A 7,560-nucleotide genomic window follows, 5' to 3' on the forward strand; every position below is an offset into this window, starting at 1 on the left:
TTTATCATTTCAAATTTTTGTAAACATTACTTTATTTCAGAGTCAGAGAGTCAGAGTTTCTTTATTTGTCATGCACATTACATGTGGTACATGAGGTGGAACAAAATTGTGTACACAGGGTCCCAGTTACATCCAACAAAGGTACAAACTGTAAAGAAAAACAGTAATAAGATCTAAGATATGAACTAAAAAAAACGCTAAACTAACAATACACTAAGCACTAGTAGAACAAAAACAACACATTGAATGAGCCCGAATGAACACAGCAACATGAAACAGGTTGCTGTAATTAAACCTTTACTTAAGAAGTCTGATCTTGATTCAGAAATTCTGGCCAACTATAGACCTATATCTAATCTAACTTTCATCTCAAAAATTCAAGAGAAAATAGTTGCAGGTCAGTTGCGTGAACATCTACAAAGAAATAATCTGTTTGAAAAGTTTCAGTCAGGGTTTAGAGCTCATCATAGCACAGAAACAGCACTAGTAAAAGTCACTAATGATATTTTCATAGCTTCAGACAATGGACTTGTGTCTATACTGGTCCTGTTAGACCTCAGTGCTGCATTTGATACGGTTGATCACAATATTTTACTACAGAGGCTTGAATATGATATTGGGATTACAGGAACAGCTCTAAAATGGTTTAAATCATAACTATCTGATAGATTCCAGTTTGTAAATGTAAATATTGAATCTTCTTCATACACCAAAGTTAGTCATGGAGTTCCTCAAGGTTCAGTGCTTGGACCAATATGCTTTACCTTATGTATGCTTCCATTAGGTAAAGTTATTAAACAGCATGGGATACATTTTCATTGTTATGCTGATGACACACAATTATATTTGTCCATGAAACTCAATGAATCCAATCAGCTACTTAGACTACAAGCATGTCTTAAAGACATAAAAACCTGGGTGACCCTTAATTTTCTCCTTTTGAACACAGACAAGACTAAGGTTTAGATTTTGGACCTGAGCATCTTAGGAACACATTTTTCAGTCTTTCTCCCTCCTTAGATGGCATTAATCTGTCCTCCAGCTCTAATGTTAAAAATCTTGGTGTTATTTTTGATCAGGACATGTCTTTTATCCCCCACATTAAAAACATTACTAGAACTGCCTTCTTCCACCTGCGTAATATCGCTAAAATTAGAAACATCTTATCTAAAAATGATGCAGAAAAACTGGTCCATGTATTTGTCACGTCTAGACTGGACTATTGCAATGGTTTATTATCTGGATGTCCAAATACTTCTTTAAAATGTCTTCATTTGATCCAAAATGCTGCTGCTAGAGTCTTAACTGGAGTTAGTGGGAGAGATCATATTTCTCCAGTTTTAGTTTCTCTCCATTGGCTCCCTGTCAAGTCCAGAATAGAATTCAAAATCTTACTTCTAACCTACTCTAACCTTGAATCTTGGCTTCGTCACAGTCTCCCATCCTTTTAAAAGGGAGTTTTTCCTTTCCACTGTTGCCACTGGGCTTGCTCAGGATGGGAGACTGTGACGAACAACCTCTCAACAACCTAGCTCCATCTTATATTACAGATCTTGTTGTTCCATATTTTCCTAACAGAGCACTTTGCTCTCAGGCTGCAGGTTTACTTGTGGTTCCTAGAAATTACAAAAACAGAATGGGAGGCAGATCTTTCAGTTATCAGGCTCCTCTCTTGTGGAACCAACTTCCAATCTCTGTTCGTGAGGCTGACACATTATCCAGTTTTAAAACTAGGCTTAAGACTTTCCTTTTTCATAAATCCTATAGTTAGTGTTGGCTTGGGTTTCCTGAGCTGTCCCTTAGTTTTGCTGCTATAGGCTTAGACTGCTGGAGGACAAACTGACCACAATTTTCACTCTGCTACTGTCTTTGCTTACTCTGCTCAACCTGCTGGACTTACCATTCTATGTTCGTCTGTCTCCTTCCTGTCCTCTCAACCAGCCGGTCAAAGCAGATGGCCGCTTGTCCTGAGCCTGGTTCTGTTGGAGGTTTCTTCCTTTTAAAAGGGAGTTTTTCCTTTCCACTGTTGCCACTGTGCTTGCTCAGGATGGGAGACTGTGACGAAGCCAAGATTCAACTTGTCTGCTGGATTCCTTAGATAGAGAACTTTACTAATTGGCTTTTATGTGAATGCTCCTGTAAAGTGCCCTGAGACAACTTTGTTGTGATTTGGTGATATATAAATAAACTGAATTGAAATGAATGAGTCTAACAGCCTCAGGGTAGAAGCTGTTCCTCAGTCTAGTGGTTCTACACTTAATGCTCCTCAACCTCCTTCCTGTTGGGAGTGGGGCAAAAAGTGTATGTGCTGGGTGAGTGGGGTCCTTCATGATGCAGGTGGCCCTCTTCCTGCATCTGGAGGTGTAAATGTCTGTGATGATGGGGAAGCTGACTCCAACAGACTTCCATAAAGAAAATGGTAATTAAAAATCAAAACAAAAACAGCTAGATTATAAGGCGATGTAGAAAACTAAAACCAGGAACATGTCTGCATTGTTTTTTTCCAGGAACTTACCAGATGTTTGAAGCCATTTAGAGGTCAAGGTCAAGAACTTCAGGTCTTTTTGTAAGGTATTCCAGGAAACAGGAGTGGAGTAGGAGAAGGCCCTTTTGCCCAGTTCAGTCCTCACTGAGGGAACACCGCAGGTAATAATGTCCTGAGAGTGCACGCTTTAGCTGCACTCATGCAGAGACATGTAGGAGGAGATGTATGAAGGCAGCAGACCAAGGAGTGGTGGGAAGGCTGAATCCGACATCTTCTGTGCAGCCTTCACCACTCTCTGCAAAGCTTTTCTTTCTGCAGCTGTGCAGCCTCCATGCCACACGTTGATGCTGGAGCACAGGATGCTCTCCACTGCACACCTGTAGAAGGAGGTGAGGACTGAGCTTCCAGACCAGCTCGTCTCAGCCGTCTGAGGAAGTAGAGTCTCTGATGAGCTTTCTTGATCAGGCTGGTGGTGTTGTTGCTCCAGCTGATGTTGTCATTCATGTGTACACCCAAGTACTTGTAGCTGGAGACCACTTCCACCGCATATCCTCCTATATATATATATATATATTTTTTTTTTTCTTTGGGGGGGGGCAGTGTTTGTTCCATCTGAAGTCCACGATCATCTCCTTCGTCTTCTTGTCATTGATGTGAAGTTTGTTCTTCCTGCACCAGCTCTCCAGGTGTTCCGCCTCACTAGTTTCAAAATAAAATATAAAATGTATTTTGTGGGTAAGTGTTTGAAAGTAAATTATGATTACTGCAGTTTTGTGTTCTTTTGTTTGATTTTTTAAAACAAATATTTGATGGCATTTGAGACACTTTTTGAGAGAAAACAACTTTTTAAATATGTGATTTGTAACAAAAGCGCTGATCAAATCCTGACCTGGTTGGGGTGGGGGGGTGGGGGGTGGGGGGCATTATGGGTGGAGTTTGCATGTTTTTTTCTCTGTGCATGCGTGAGTTATCTCTGGGTACTCCGGCTTTCTCCCTCAAGTCAAGTCAAAGTTTACTTATATAGCACGTTTACCACGTCAGCTGACCAGAGTGCTTCACAAAAATTACATCAGACCAAAAACATGTATGTTAGACTGATTGGTAACTCTGAATTGTCTCTAGGTGTGAGTGAGAGACTGAATGGTTGTTTGTCTCTATGTGTCCCTGTGATGGACTGGAGACCTGTCCAGGGTGTCCCCTGTCTCTCGTTCAGTGACTGCTGGACATGGGCACCAGTGACCCCCATGACCTGAAAAGGAAGAAGGGGTAAAGATGATGGATGGATGGATGGATAGTCTGTTTTTGTCATTATTTCATTCTCTGAGCCTACTTCAGTGTTCTGTCCGAACCTGTTAAAGTGTGTATTTGTGTATCCATGTTCTCGTGTGTTTGAGTGTGACCATGTGATACAAGTGTGAGTTGTGTCTGTCATGATCGTCCCTCTGCACGTCCTGCTGCCTCTCTCCTGTATCGTGTCTCTGCAGACCGGGGCTCTCTGGTAACAACACTTGAAGACAAGAAGAGCAGCGAGGAACCATCAGCTCTGCAGCTTCAGAGCCTGCGCTGCAACTCACTCTGTCCTCTTTTACTTGCAGCTCTTTCTTTTTTCCTGGGTTGCTAATCTAAAAATAGCAAAGTTCTTTTCTTTGAGTTAAGGGCCCACTGCAGATGCTGAAACAGCAAATATGAACACACAACTGCAAATAATGGCTGTGTCATGCACAAACAAATGCTTCAGGAGTTAAAAGGCAAAGAGAGCAAAATAATTTATTATTATTATTATTTTCCCTTTTCGGTCAGTCATGAAATTTTCACAAATTAGACCCAATATGATTTTTATTAATTTTGAAAAAGGTTGATTGCCAACTAATTAATCTTTTAATTACCAATCACCATGGAAGGCAGATGATAATTCAATTGCTGCTGGGTGTGTTGGTTGATTTGTCTGTTTTCATAAAATATGATGATCAGGTGGAGCGATTTGAGCAAAACTGTCAGAAAATAACCACTGGATATAGAATTACAGCTGATTACAATCTGGAATAAACCTGATTCAAGATGGCTGACAGCTTATCGACTTTAGCAAACACAAACAATGTCTTTAAGTCAATCAGTTTAACAGGTGTTGAGCTAACATCTGGTGTGGTTGTATCTGAGAGTTATCCTCAACACATAATCTAAGCATTAACTGACTGCACAAGATCAGTTTTATAAAGTTTGCTCACATCTGTCGGTGTTCACTGTGTCCATGAACCAAATGTAGCATGAACCACTGGACAGATGTTAATGAAACCTTCAGAAAATTATTAATGGATGTACAGCTGCAATACAGTTTGAAGACAATCAAATTTAAGATGACTGCCACAGCAAACTGACTTTAGAAAACACAAAAATGTATTTAACTCAGTTTTACAGATATCCAAATAAAGTTTGCTGTGGTAGTAGCTGAGCCTTATCCCCAACCTGTTCCCAGAGTGCTAACAGGTCACATAAGGTCTTTGTTTTAAACCTTGCCATTAACTGTTGGTTAGTGATTAAATACATGCTAAACATCAGCTTCAGCTGTTCTTTGTGCTAAACACTCAGCAAATCTTAAGAAAATACTCTAAATGTAGACGGTGCCAAAGGTAAACATTACAGTGGATACAGGCCAGAGAGCATGGCCACAGGGGGCACGCTGCCTTGCTACGATTAACGTTGGCCAAAAACACCGCTCTTATACCCTAATGGCTGCTAAAATAAATAAATAAGTGCAACGCACACAAACATGTCTTATTTTAAGAATGTTTAGCTGTTAGAGGGGATGAATGAGCCCCTGTCTTGGCTCAGCGATTTCTTCCTGAAGGCCACATTCAGAGCATTTACTGCTGCAAACTTGCAAGCAATCTATGTAATTAGAGGTAAATGCATAAGCATAATGGGGGAAACAAGCTTACACACGAGGCCATGCATGACAAATTACTGCATTAACAATTTAATACAAATTAAATCAGGTGGAGCCTGGCAGGTCTGTGTGATTAATAACAGCGAGGGCTAAACAGGGAGGTGATGGAGAGGTGAACGCAGCCTGTAATTTGTTGAGCAATTCATCTGCATGAGCCACATGTGCTCTAAGCTCACAGGGTTTATCTCATACTGTAGTCATATTGGTGTTAAAGCAGCTGCTGCTGTACGAGCACAACAGTGCTGGTGGAACAGCCTCTGAATCTGGAAACAGCCTGTTATGAGTTTTACTTGAGCAGATGACAAAAGCTGGAAATAAAAAGAGAGATGAAACCTGCATTGTCTCCCTGCAGCAGCTGAGTGGTTTTACTGTATGACTGATCTAACCGATCACTTGATTTCCTCCCTGGTGTAGCACAGCAGCCAAAGCAGTGAGAGTTCGTCTGTCTGAGGCGGTGCCAAAGTGGGATACAGGAAACGCTTCAGCTGACATCTTTGTTTCTGCTTGTCTATAGAGGCCTGATTACCTGTTAGCTGTGTGATAAAACAGAGATCAGTGCAGATATGCAATCTTTATTTTGTTAAGAATGGGGTTAACTATGCTGCAGGGGAATTTGCTGCAACGCAGCATAGTGCAGAAAAAGAAGAGAACTGATAAATCTGAACTTGACAAAAATGTATACAAGTAGAATAAACTCTTGATCTTTAAACTAAACAGTGAAGTCACAGTCAAGGACTGGAAACTATCTACACAAAGACATTGACACAGCCTGGAAGCATTCAAGTACGTTCCAAGGAATGAGCTTTTTGGACAACAAGTTTCCCAAAAATCCACTTTTCATGTTGACTAAAAGTATCCCGTGTGAGGAAAGCAGCAGAGGAGCAACTCAGATGGAAGTCGGACTGCTTTAGGAACATGGCTTTAATTTTAAAAGTGGAACATTTTACTTTTTTTTGCATCTTTGTAAAATTTTATATGAAGAGCAAAATTGCAGTTGCAGGAATATTTAAGTTATTGAATTTGACAACACAAGCAGGACAGCACTAACATCTAAAGTCACTCTGAAACATGCTTGTTCTGAGCAAGTTTAACATTTTCTTCCTGATTAAGTGCATGAAGTATTGGTTGGATGGATTATGCATTGGATTCCCAAAGAGTCTATTTTTAATTTCAGTCTTTGTACGTGTTGCTGCTGGGGTCAGAAATGACCTTGTTAAGAAGGATCAGTTACACTCTGACCGAGGAGTCTCTATGGTGTCATCAGTAAATTGTGTAGCGTTTGTGTGTTGCTGCATCTTTTCAAGGCAACATTCTTCCTCCATTTGAGACTCCAGACAGTCCAAAACACTTTCTGTCATTGTATGAATGTTAAATCAGTATTTGCACAAAGTGCATTTACAAAACTGTTTTTCTATTTCATATTTTTTGTATGTGTTTTTCCCCTCTGACTACATCTGCATGCTTGAGGTTTTTTTAGCCATTCATATAAAAAATATTCTGCTCATGCAGTTGATGAGTGTTACTTTTGGGTTTTGTTACATTTCAAAACAAATGTAACACATTATTTGCAACACTTTTCCTTGCAGAAATACATTGAGGTCAACTCCATCAAAAACTTTTTTCTTTGAATTCTACTCCAGCAGACTTACTCTAAATTGGTATTACTTTTACTTTTAAATATACTTTTTTTCTGCTTTTAGCTTTTAACTATCATTTTGTTATATTTAGCTTCTGTCCAACCTAGCCTTTTGCTACTTTTAGCATTTAGCTAGCCTTTTCTACTTTTAGCTTTAAGTTAGCATTTTGCTAAATGCATTTTAAGCTAGCCTTTAGCTGCTTTTAGCTACTGTTAGATATTAGATAGATATAGACTGGTCCTGGGGTTTTGATCTTGTAGTGAACTAGGCCTGATGTCAAAACCTTGACCTTAGGCACCTTATGGGACAGAACTTGTCATTTCATTGATTTGCATCCAGAAATACAGGTTGACCCATCCTGAGACTTTCTTTCTTAAATTAATCAAGTGAAAGAAGACTACTTTCGATTATCATTACTATTTTACAAATGTTTGATAATCAAATTGCGTTAGTTCAAACAATGTTTAAATGTTGAAGTGAACTACTCATTTTTA

The sequence above is a fragment of the Nematolebias whitei genome, chromosome 5 (assembly GCF_014905685.2).
Source record: "Nematolebias whitei isolate Nwh7 chromosome 5, NemWhi1, whole genome shotgun sequence".
Lineage (NCBI taxonomy): Eukaryota > Metazoa > Chordata > Actinopteri > Cyprinodontiformes > Rivulidae > Nematolebias > Nematolebias whitei.